Here is a 12,631-nt window from a genome sequence, read left to right on the forward strand (position 1 = left end):
TCCGAAATCGCTCCGTCTCAGCGGGCCCTCTCCCTCTTCATTTGCCTCCGCCCCCTCTCCCCTCCTCCCCTTACCTCCGGTCCTAAAACGCGGCGGGCGCCTTTAAGAGGGAGCTTTGGTTACCCTGGGGGCGGGAACCCCTCGGCAGATTGGGAGGCGGCGGCGCTCGCCCGCGATGCTCCTCACTTTCTGCTCCAGCTCCTGCCGCCGCCGCCGCCGCCGCCTGGATCGCCACCGCCGCCTCCTCCTCTTCCTCCTCTGCCTGGAAGCGTTGTTTTCTGCAGCAGAGAGAAGTGCTATGTCAGGAAAGTTCCGGGAGGGACTGGATGGGGCCATGCTCCCTGGGTTCATCGGCAGGCGCCCGCGCGCAGCCCTTTGTATGAGGTGAGACTGGGGGTCCTCGGCCCCCGGACAGGTAGCCGCCCGCGGGGAGCGCTTCCACCCGCCGCGCTGGGGAGGCTGTGCTGTTGGGCAGAGTGTGTGACGGAGAAGGAGCCGGTTAGACCGAAGTTGTGCAGGAGAAGCCCGGGGTTTCGGGAAGGTTTTGCGGCTGGACTTGAGTGATTTCGGCAGCCCGCGCCGTACGGCGGGGGTCCGGCCGGGACTCGGTTTCCCCGGGAGCCGCCCGCCTCGCTTCCCGACGCCCCCTGTCGCCATCCCCTGCCCGCTGGAGCAGTTAGGCCTTCTAGGAAACTGGGCGGCTGCAGGTTGGCACCCAGCGCCGGCTTTTTCTCAGCCGGGCTTTCTCCTCAGAAGCTAAGTGCCGGGAGTGAGAGGAAGGGGATGGAATCCTCTTGAACTTTTACACTGTGCTCTCGTCCCTCTTTAAGGGTGAAATTCACCTCGTTTGCCCAAGTCGGGAGGCTCCCTGCGAGCTCCAACAGTTTGAGAGCTCGCCTCTTACATGTGGGTGAGCTTGCGGCGCCCTGTGTCTGCCTTTCAGCCCTGGTCGGGTTTCAGCGTCGCCCTGATTTTAAGTCCTCTCTTCCCCGCCCCTTTTGGGAAACATTCTGCCCCCCCCCCCCCATATCCTTGAGGTTCAGGGTACTAAACACACACACACACACACACACACACACAACCCCCCCATATATGTTTATGATATGTCCCCTAAGACTGACCCAAAATTTCAAAGTGATCCTATAGTCTCTGATTAGATATTTAGACTTGATCTGGACACTTAGGAAATCCAGGTATCCCCCGTAGTAGGTATGCAGTTTTTTGTTTTTTTTTTCGGTGAGGCAAGGTAAGGTTTTTTTTTAACCTATCCCATTTTAAGATAGAATTTTCTCTTGATTTGTTTGTTTCTTGGTGAATATGGTTTTCATTATGTCTTAGATTAAAAGGCCCCAACTAATTTTAAGGGTAGTATTTCTAAGAATCATCAAAAACAAAACCAAACCAAACCCTGATGGTCCTTGCATAATCCGACATTACTTCAGACAGTTTTACCCTTGGATGAGGTACGTAATATATGTAATTATTTGATGAAACCTATTATATGAGTACATTTATTACACAAATGGGTAAGTTTTCTTTTTTTATGTGTCCTGTGGGTGAAGGAAGCCCATTTTCTCACACCCCCAGGTCTCTACCACACCTGTCTAATCCTGTTTCTGTTCTCTCCACTGGCATTTCCTACATCTGGTGTCAGATGCAAATCAAAGGTGCTGATGAAAATTTCCTATACTTTGTGAAGTGTTGCATAGCCAGAGTTTTAGTGACATAATTGATTACATTATCCAGATTATTTTAAACAATTAAAATAGAATGTGGGAGCTTGTTTAAAGAAAAGAATATCGTTAAGTATTTAAATTCTCAGTTATATGCATTATGTATAATCTCTGTGTGAAAAAATACTATCAAAACAGAGGAGGGTATTGTAGGAAACATTTGTAGTGAGGAAGTTTTGAAAGGAAACCATTCCAGAATAACCGTTAATATTATAACATTTTGTTTGGGATATAGATTTTTCTCTCTGAGCAAAATTTTGTCACTCTGCTGTCAAATATACCAGGACTGAAACTTGAAAACAAACAAACAAACAAAAAACTCACTGTCCAAGCATTTTCTGAAAATATGCAGCACACTGACCGTTCTTGGAAAAAAATTTGCCTAGAAAAAGTCACATACTTAAAGTCTTCACTGCAGTTATTGTTTTACCTTAAGTTTGCTGGAGTCCAGGCAAGGAAGTACTGCGTTCAATGAGAATTTGGGGTTCTAAAGTGGATGGGACTTAGTTCCTAGAATACACAATTTTCTAGGAAATTCAGCAATTTTGAGATTTAGTATATGATTTATTTGATTTGAAATGATTGTTTTATGAATATGCCTTTTTTTTTTTTAAGTACTCTACGCCTGATGTGGGGCTTGAACTCACCACCTTGAGATCAAGAGTTACATGTTCTATCTGTTCAGTCAGCTAGGCACCCCTGAATTATTCTTTTTAAAAGTAAATATATAGGGGCACCTGGGTGGCTCAGTGGGTTAAGCCTCTGCCTTCAGCTCAGATCATGATCCCCAGGTCCTGGGATGGAGGCTCTCTGCTCAGCAGGGAGCCTGCTTCCTCCTCTATCTCTGTCTGCCTCTCTGCCTGTGATCTCTCTCTGTCAAATAAATAAATAAAACTTTAATTAAAAAAAAAGTAAATATATATCTCTCTCACACACATACGTACCCACGTATATTTACAAAATCCATATTTATCTATGTCTGTACTTACATATTTATAGATCTGTAAATCTGTAACAGGGAAAAGCATAAAGGGACTTGATAATATACATGTACTAGAAACACAGGTCTAAGAGATCAAAAGCTAAAAATAGTTCCCATTATGGCTTGTCATCTCTTCAGCATTTTCATCAATTTCATCAGTATCAGTTAAGTTAAAAAAGTATTGTGTTTTCCCCTGTGTTCTTTTTCTTGCCTAAGGCTTGTACCAGGGGGCCATATGCCAACGATCTTAACCACATGTTTATTAAAATGGACTGAATTATCCCATCAGTGGATGATTGAACCAGGGATTTCTCATGCTTCAGTAATTTATCTTCCACAGAGGAATCCCTAGGAAAAAATTAGCTTGTCAATACGATGTTTTCTTTTTTCACACTTTAAAAATGATCTTCAGGGCATTCTCCAAAGGTCTGAGACTCAGAGTAGATCTTGATGGCATGGGAGGCAAACCTTGGGAAGTTTTGGCATTCAGATTTATGAATGATGTCCTAAGTAAGTATTTGATTTGAAAGAGGTATCCATTAATGCTTGGGAAAATAATAGCTATGATACAGGGCTCTAATCACTACAAGCAAAGCTTTGGAGTATATCATCACATTTCACAGCTGAAACTGCTACCTTTTAATATGTGTGTGTAAAAATTAGAAATGAAGTGCAATAATCTTTTAGACTGATTTTTGCTTTATTTGCTTTATTTTTAAATATGCATTTTTATTTGCCACATATACACTTTAGTTTGTTGCAGGTGACAATTTTATTCCTTTTTTGCAACTATGAGGTGTATTTTATGGTGAAGTTTTAGTGTTTACTTAAAACAGACAGTAATGTGTTTCACTGACTTTATGTTGTGCCTCTTTGGCTTTCAAAAAATAACATTTGAGATATTTGATTATGAGCCTGAGGTCACTGCTTTTCAGAACTCTTGGGAATTGGTCAACTATAGTTTCAGTTTCCTGAGAATTTTTTGTTTAAGGTCAGATATGGCCCTAATTTTAACTGGATGGTCCACAAAATAGGTACTTTTGTAACCACAAAACATGGAGAACATTCCAAATAATTTGCAGTTTGGGCAGCCCAACATGCTTTAGTGTTTGGTTGGCTTGAGGCAGTGTGCCATGCTTGTAAAAAATGGTTTTTGAAGCTGGCAGTGAGCTGTTTCGGTCTTTGAGTTTGACACATAGGATAAAGTGCCTTTTAGCCTCTGTGCTGGCAAATTGGGACAGGATTGGTAAAAGTAATTTCTCATTTCTGTCTGTGTGACAGAAGATTCAGAAAATTCAAGCATGAAACTCTAGCGTAATATACTGGAAAGCTCATTCATGTTTATTAAAAATGTAAGGGAGAGTTGGGGATTTTAATATAGCTTTCAGAACTTGGGCAAAAGAGTTCTATTTGTAGTTAGGAGGGTAATCTAGGGGTCACCTATTGAAATTAATAGTAACACTATTATTATCACCATTTCCTTTGAGGGATAATGCTAAAGAAACTATATTCTCCTAGGCCCAGTTTAGATTGAAAAGCATTCCCAGCCATATACTGTACAAATAACCAATCACCTGGCATATATGTTCATCAAGTCTTAGGTAATTTTCAGTTGAAACCCTTATGTGTCCTTTTAACCATAAGTTTTACATACCATTTGGGGGTTTTGACCAAAGCTTCATTAGCTTCTTTTCTCTCAATTAACTAAGTCCTGTCTGTATCACTAAAGCATTTAAAAAATATTTTAGGCAAAATGTTTTATGTGGAAACTCTAATGTTCTGCCTTGAGAAGGCAGTGCAGAAGGGACATGAGTCTTTGTTCTAGCTGTTACCTTCCAAAGGGAGATGCTATCGGCTCTTCTGGTGGTTGTTGTTTTTAAACATTTTAGAGAAAGAATATTTGCAGGATTTATAGATGCTTGAAGTTTGGACCAGAATAAGAGTTTCAGCTGAAAGTTACCTAAGAATCAGTTAACATTTATATCAGGTGTTCAGTACAGTGTCTGGCTGAAGGTGTCTGCTGCAGGTTTTTTGATCTAAGTTGGTCCTGGGAGGATACAGATTCAAAGGGAGGTGTTGTGCAAAGGGACTGTTCTTGGTGTAGCATCCATTACCTTCCAGAGGGGAAAATGTTGCATTTTGCCCACAACTCTAAACATGCACTTGTAATAAAAAAACCATTTTTTTAAAGATTTTATTTATTTATTTGACAGGCAGAGATCACAAGTAGGCAGAGAGGCAAGCAGAGAGAGAGGGGAGGAAGCAGGCTCCCTGCGGAGCAGAGAGCCTGATGCGGGGCTCCATCCCAGGATCCTGAGATCATGACCTGAGCCGAAGGCAGAGACTTTAACCCACTGGGGCACCCAGGCACCCCTAAAAACCCATTCTTTTAATCATTTTAGCTTATTTTTGCCATTACTTCCAGGCTGGATATGAAGTGGGCCATTTTCCTGCTCTATTTTGATTAAGTTTGCCCAAACTGGAGTACCTTCTGAAGTTATACACTGTCCAACAGTAGCAGAAAGTCTGTTCTTTAATCCTTTCAGCCAGGTCCCATTCAGTACTTCTTCAGAAATCTTTCCTTTTTTTTGAATTACTGAGCTCTTTCATGAAAGGAGTTTTGAATTTGAAGCTTCCCCATTGTCCCTAATAGGCTTTGGGTAAATTTGTTCCTACAGAAGGTGTAGTGATGTTGGGAATTTCTCATTTTTGTTTCCATATTTTGTAACTAGTTGGTATTTTAAGGTTTCAAATCTTTATTTTTTTATCCTTATTCTGTAATAGATATTTCTTTTTTAAAAAAAATATTTTCAATTTATTTATTTGACCCAGAGAGAGAGCACAAGCAAGGGAGCAGCAGTCAGAGGGAGAAGCAGGTTCCCCATCCAGCAGGGAGCCCAACGCTGGGCTCAATCCCATGACCCTGGGATCATGACCTGAACCGAAGACAGATGCTTTAACCATCTGAACTACCCAGGCACCCCTAGATATTTTTTTCTTATGATGGCAGTGACACATGTTCATTATAGAAAATTTTAGAAAATTCAGACCAGCAAAAAACTAACCCCTCTCCCAAAAAAACCCAGAAAAGAAGGAAAATTATGCCCGCAGATAACAATTGTTAATATTTTGGTGTATATTTTTGTATAATATAGAAAAATAATATTTTGGTTTCTAAAAATGATACTGTGCCATGTATTTCTTTAATTTTAATTTTTAAGATTTAATTTGATTTTATTTTTTGGGTGGAGAGGGCCAGAAAGAGAGAGAATCTTTTTTTTATTTTTAAGATATTATTTATTTATTTGACAGACAGAGATCACAAGTAGGCAGAGAGGCAGGCAGAGAGAGAGAGAGAGAGAGAGAAGAGGAAGCAGGCTCCCTGCGGAGCAGAGAGCCAGATGCGGGACTCGATCCCAGGACCCTGAGATCATGACCTGAGCCGAAGGCAGAGGCTTAACCCACCGAGCCACCCAGGCATCCAAGAGAGAGAATCTTAAGCAGGCTCCATACCCAACACAGAGCCCAAAGTGGGGCTCGATCTCATGACCCAGAGATCATGACCTGAGCCAAAATCAAGAGTTGGAGGCTTAACCACCTGAGCCACTCAGATGCCCCAGTATATATTTCTTCTTAATTTTCACACAAGGATGAGCCACATTGCATATCATGGAATGATCTTTCATTACATACTCTGAATACTAAATAATATTGTAGTCTGTGAATTTAACATAATTTATTGGAGATTTGCCATAATATCAGACAGGTTTTTTTGTTTGATTGTTTTGTTTTGTTTGTTTTTTGCTACTATACAGCAATAGATGTCTTAAAGCTCAGTTTTTTGTACACATCTATGATTATCCATTTGAGTAAAGTCCTAGAAGTAGACTTTTTGGTAGGGGTAAAGGGCGTTGATATTTTTTTGTTGACCTTAAGGCACTTTATTGTTCTCAACATCTAATCTGTAGACTTGGTTATACTTTCCTTCATTACCTTCTGCAGTTTTTTTTTTTTTTTTTGTCAGTCTAATAAGAAATGCTCAAGTCAGATAGGATTTGAACCCAGACATGACTGACAAGGGCTTTATCCAAACGAAGTAACCTAGATATTTCTGAGGACTCAACTATAAGGTCCAGCTTCCACACAACCCATTCACTAGTGCTCGCACATAGCTGTAAATGCTGTTTCCTCCTTAACAAGTACAGCAGTTATCATGTGCCCTGAGAATGTTCTCCATTTTCAGTCTTCTTGCTATATTACCATCTGACCTGCTGCCCACATATACTGATGCATACACAATTGCTGTGTGGTAGAAGGAGTAGATACTGTCTCCTGTGTAATCATCTCTAAGGTTTAATAATGTCCTGTTTTCTGTCCTTTGCTGCCAACTCTGGGCATCTTAATGTCCTGTGTAGTAAATGGGTCTATTTCTGCAATCTATATTTTATCTATATCTTTTTCCCATTCTGTCATTAATATAAAAACTCATCTTAACCAGAAATTACCTTTTGAAACCAGGTAAGTATCACTCTCACTACCACAGAAACATAGTCACTTCTAGGAACAAAACTAGAGATAGAAATGGGTGAAAAATGGGCAAAAACCAGGAAAAGGTCATGTGTGGAAACTTAAGGACGGAGGGTTAAATGTAGAAATTCTCCCCTTCATTTTTCTGACCATAGTTATATTTAGCCTTCAAGCATGACCCCGGTGAGTGCAGTCACATTTGTGTTTTTATGCATATTTTTCATTTTTAGAATTTGTTCCTAGATGTAAAAAGAAAGAGAAAGTAAACACATATACATCAAACATGTTTTCCGGGCCAGTTATTCTTTTTTCAGACATTGTTTTCTCCACTGTGAAATAGTCTGCTTTCCTCATTTCTGCAAGTTGGACTGAGGTTCTCCGTTTCCTTAATATGTACTTCAGTATGAATTTTTTTATTTAGGGGAGTATTATTTCCCTTTGTAATATCTTAGAGAACAAGAAACATGTCTTTGTATTTTGGCATGAAAAGTCACAGGCATGTAAAGATTGAATACATAAATTTTTTCAGGAGATCATGTAAATGGCCACTGTTCATATGGGAAAGTTCAGAATAACGCTATAAGACTGATTTTACTATGAAATTTTTTAAAAGAATATTTATTGTGAAGTACATTGTATGTATAAAGTGCATAGAACATATTTGTAAGTTAAAAAAATTGAATATCCATGACCTATTATCAAGATTAGAAAGTATGATATATCTAGACTCCCTCTGTTTCCTTATTCCCCACCTAACAGCAATCCTTGCTTTATCCCCAAAGCAGCATATTCTTTAGAATTGGTTATTTTGGACTTTAAGTAAAGGGAATTATACTGTGTACTACATATACTTTTATGCTTGCTTATTTGTTCACTGTTATGTTTTTGAGATTTGTTATTGTTATACCCATAATTTGTTTTCATTTTTGTTTGTGTTTTAGTCCATTCTACTGTCAAGGAACATTTGTCATTATAACTAAGTTTTCAAAAGCATAGAGTATTATCATATAATTTTCCATGATATTCTTTTATCTGTTTAATCATTGCTGCAACTGTGATATGTCCCACACTTTTAAAGCTCCTGATTTGCTAAATTCTCTGTCTCCTTCAATCCTGAGGTATATAATTTCTCTTAATCTGTTCAAAGAACCAGGTTTTGGCATTGCCGGTCATGTCTATTATATGCTTGTTTTCCAACTCTTTGATTCTTGTTCTTTTATTTTCTTTCTTCTATGTTTGTAGGTTTATTCTCCTGTTTTTCGAATTTCTTAGATTGGGTGCTTAGCTCATTGAGTCTTGCCTTATTAGAAGACAATTAATTTCCCTTGAATCACTATATTAGCTGCTTCTCAGAAATTCTTATATAGGGTTTTTTGTTATCATACCATGCTGCTTGCTGTGATTTCTTGAGAAAGGCGATTTCTAATTTTTAAACATACTTGGTTGTTGCTGCTGATTTCTAACCTTACTTGTGATGTGATCAGAGCACATGGTCTCTATCATACCAGGTCTTTGATGCTTTTTGATGTAAGCTTCATGGGCTAGCGCAAATGTTCTCTTTTTAATAAATGCTCAGTGTGGAACTTGAAAATAACATGTATTCTCCAGTTTCTGGATGCAGTGTTCCATGTAGGTCCATGTGTATCCATAAGACAAAAGTTTTAACTGTGTTGTTTAAATATTCTTTATCCTTATTAATAGTTTTGATCTTTCACTACTGAGAAATTATAATAATGGATTTCATCTAGATAATTTACCTTTGCTTTACATATTTTGAAGTTTGTTATTAGGTGCTTTTAAGATTAGATTTTTAAATACAGTATAGTAAGTGAAACTTTTTGTCATATGTAATGACCTTCTAAAGCTCTAATAGCATTGTTTGACTTAAATGTTTTTTCTTTGATATTAATAAAATGATGTTGGGTTCTCTGTGATCAACTTGATATAGTAATGTTTTTAGATATGTCTCTTGTAAATAGCATATAGCTGGATCTTTGCTTTAGAGTTTAGGCTTTTTATATTTAGAATGAAAACTGGTATATTTGGATTCATTTATTCTTATATTATGACACATTTTCTATTCTACTTTTTCTGTGTCTTTCTCCTCTTTTTGTTGCTTTCTTTTGGATACATTGATTTTCCACTTTCTTTAATTTTTTTTTTTTTTTTTTAGAAAATTTTATTTATTTACTTGAGAGAGAGTGAGAGAGAGCACACAAGCAGGGGGAGCTACAGAGAGAAAGGGAGAAGCAGGCTCCTTGCTGAGCTGGGATTCCCTATGTGGTGAGGTGAGGGGGCTCAGTCCCAGGACCCTGAGATCATGACCTGAGCTGAAGGCAGATGCTTAACCGACTGAACCACCCAGACGTCCCTTTAGTATTCTTTTTATTTTGACGGTTAGGAGATTGTTATACACTAAGTTCTATTTTTTTAGTGGGTACCCAGATAATTTTACTATGCATACTCATATTAATATTCTCTAAGTTAATATCTTTGCCTTCTGATGTGGACTGAATTGTGCCTCCCCAGAATTCATATATCGAAGCTCTAACCTCCAACGTGATTTTATTTGGAGATGGGGCCTGTAAGGAGACAATTAAGGTTAAATGAAGTCATAAGGGTGTGGCCCTAATCCAAGAATATTGGTGTTCATATAAAAAAGAGGAAGAGACATTAGAGCTCTCTCTCCCCCTTTGCACATGCACAGTGGAAAGGTCATGTGATGACACAGTGAGAAGTTGGCTGTCTGTAAGCCAGGACGAGAGGTCTCACCAAAAACCAATCCTGACAGCACCTTGGTCTTGGACTTCTAGCCTCTAGAACTATTAAAAAATAAATTTCTGTTGTTTAAACCACTGGTCTTTGGTATTTTATGTTAGCCCTAGCAAACTAATACACTGTCCTTTTAAAAATATGCAAATTCTTAGAATTGTTTAACTCTTAGGATAACTACTTCCAGCTTATGTGTTATTGCAATTGAGTATTTTAGTTCTAGCCTGTTTTTTTTTTTTCCTCTCATAAGTCAGATGTTACTTTTATTGTTGTATACAGCGTCTTTCTGTTTAACCATGTACTTATCAATATCTATTCTTACCCTTTCTTCTTGGATGTCAGACCTCCTATGTGGGATCATTTTTTTCTGCCCCAAATACATGCTTTTCTATTCCTTTATTGAGTGTGTGTATGTGTGTGTGTGTGTGTGTGTGAGAGAGAGAGAGAGAGAGAGAGAAAGAGAGAGAGAGAGAGGCAGAGACAGATTTTTGAGTGTGATAATCCTTTTATTTCACCTTGTTTCTTGAAAGAGAGACTCTTCGGTATTGAGTTCTATTTTGACAGTTTTCTTTGTGTACATCAAAAAATATAATTCCTTTGTCTTCTCAGTTTTACTGTTGCCATTGAGAATTAAACAGTCAAGAGATTTTTTTTTTTGCCTCTGTAGGGGAATCCATCTTCCCCCTCTGGTTCCTTCCTGAAAAGAAGTATCCTTTAAAGATACTCAGTTATTCTCCACCTTATTAAAGATACTCTCCTGATCTTTCTCTTTTTCCAGAATATTCAATCTAATATTTCTAGGTATGAATTAAAAATCTGCTTGGCATTAGAGAGACTACATTTGAGAACCAGCATCTTTTTAGGAATTCTGAAAACCTCTCTTTATTATTTCTTGAATATTTCCTCTCTCTAGTAATTTAATGATCTCCTTCTGGAACTCTAATTGCATGTTTGTTAGACATTCTATATTATCTTCCTTGTCTCTTATCTCTTTAATCTCTTGATTGCATTTGGGAAAATTTATGTTTCAACTTGCAGTTTACTAATTCACTTTAGCTATGCCTGATGTTTCATTTTGTTGATTTTTAGTATTGGTTATTGTATTTTAATTTATAGAACTTTATTTGATTCTTTTTCACATTTGCTTATCTCATAATTTCAACTATTTCATATTCTAGTAACTTCTATAACTAAACTCTTTTGGTGGGTCAGTTCCTTTTTTCCTCTTGCTTTTTTTTTTATTTTTTAAGATTTTTTTTATTTATTTGAGAGACAGCATGAGAGAGAGAGAGAGAGAGAGAGAGCGAGCGCACGAGCCCACATGTGCGTAAGCATGCACACACACGATTGGGGGGTGGGGGCAGGGGAAGAAGCAGATTCCCTCCTGAGCAGGGAGCTGCTGCAGAGTTCCATCCCAGAATGCTGGGATCATGACCTGAGCTGAAGGCAGATACTTAACTGAGCCACCCAGGAGCCCCTTCTTAATCACTTATGTTGCTTTTATTATTTTAAGGTTTTGTGATTTTTTAGATTTTAGTTATTTATTTGGGAGAGAGAGAACACAAGCAGGGGGTGGGGTGAAGAGAGAGGAAGAAGCAGACTCCCTGCTGAGCAGGAAGCCCAAAGTGGGGCTTGATCCCAGGACCCTGAGATCATGACCTGAGCCCAAGGTAGACACTTAACCAACTGAGCCACCCAGGTGCCCCAAGATTTTGTGATTTTTGACTATGAGCTGCTCATTTCCTTTGGGATTTTGTTTGTGGTAATTGGTCAGGCCTGGGTTGAAGGTGGGTTCCTTCAGAGGAGAAATATATTTTGCTTCTGCTACTAGCTTGGGTGCTAGTAAACTGGCACAGGGTGTGGGTAACTGGGCACATTTTAAATCAGATTTCTGCTTGACGGGTTTTTTGGTTTTTGTTTTTTTTAAATCTCAGTGCTAATTTGTGGTTACAGTCCTTTGGGGAATTATTTTCCTCCTCCATCTAACATCAGGATCAAGATATGCAGTTTTCTTTATCTTTGCCCTTTTGACATGGAGTTGTTTCCCCTCTAACATAGTAAATGTAGCCCGTTGAAGTCCTGGTTGCTGTTGGGGTCTTTTGACAAATATTATAATCCTATAATCCCAACTCAAAATTTGATTTAAATATGACTATACTAAAGAAACTATTTTGTTTTATTTTGTTCTATTTTATTTTGTTTCTGTGATTGTAGACATGTCCAAAATAGGATGTCTTTTTTTTTTTTTCAGCTTAGTATGTAAACCTTAACTAATCACTAGAGGGTTTTGCTTTTGAAAAGAAAAAGTAGACACTAATATGTCAAGATATGATGGCAAGCTGCTTACTTTTTTTTCCCCCCTTAAGTCCAATTTTATAATTTATTTTCCTCTGCTGGTAAATTTGAAATATTGGTATTAACACTTTCTCTTCCTAAGCTGTAAACTGCATCTCATTTACAGTCACTTTAACTTTAGTTTTGGATTTTGTTTATAAGGGAGTTAGTGTAGGCATCTTACTTTAAATTATTTAGTTATATCTGGCTATATCTTTGAGTTTGAAAAACACTGCCACTCACAGTTAGTTTTCTGTTTCTTCAGATTTCTAGGTTTTTGTTT

At 38.3% G+C, this 12,631-nt stretch overlaps 1 protein-coding gene across 1 annotated transcript in view; it reads left to right on the plus strand.

Annotated features, from left to right (window-relative positions):
• The first annotated feature begins 231 nt into the window (after window positions 1-231).
• GPR63 (G protein-coupled receptor 63) overlaps window positions 232-12,631 on the plus strand; it is a 54,194-nt gene continuing 41,794 nt past the window's right edge. Inside the window, exon 1 of the mRNA XM_044245368.1 lies at window positions 232-384. The gene's annotated coding sequence lies outside the window, so the exon portion shown is untranslated. The remainder of the gene's footprint in view (window positions 385-12,631) is intronic.

Source organism: Neovison vison, chromosome 1 (assembly GCF_020171115.1).
Source record: "Neovison vison isolate M4711 chromosome 1, ASM_NN_V1, whole genome shotgun sequence".
Taxonomy (NCBI): Eukaryota; Metazoa; Chordata; class Mammalia; order Carnivora; family Mustelidae; genus Neogale; species Neogale vison.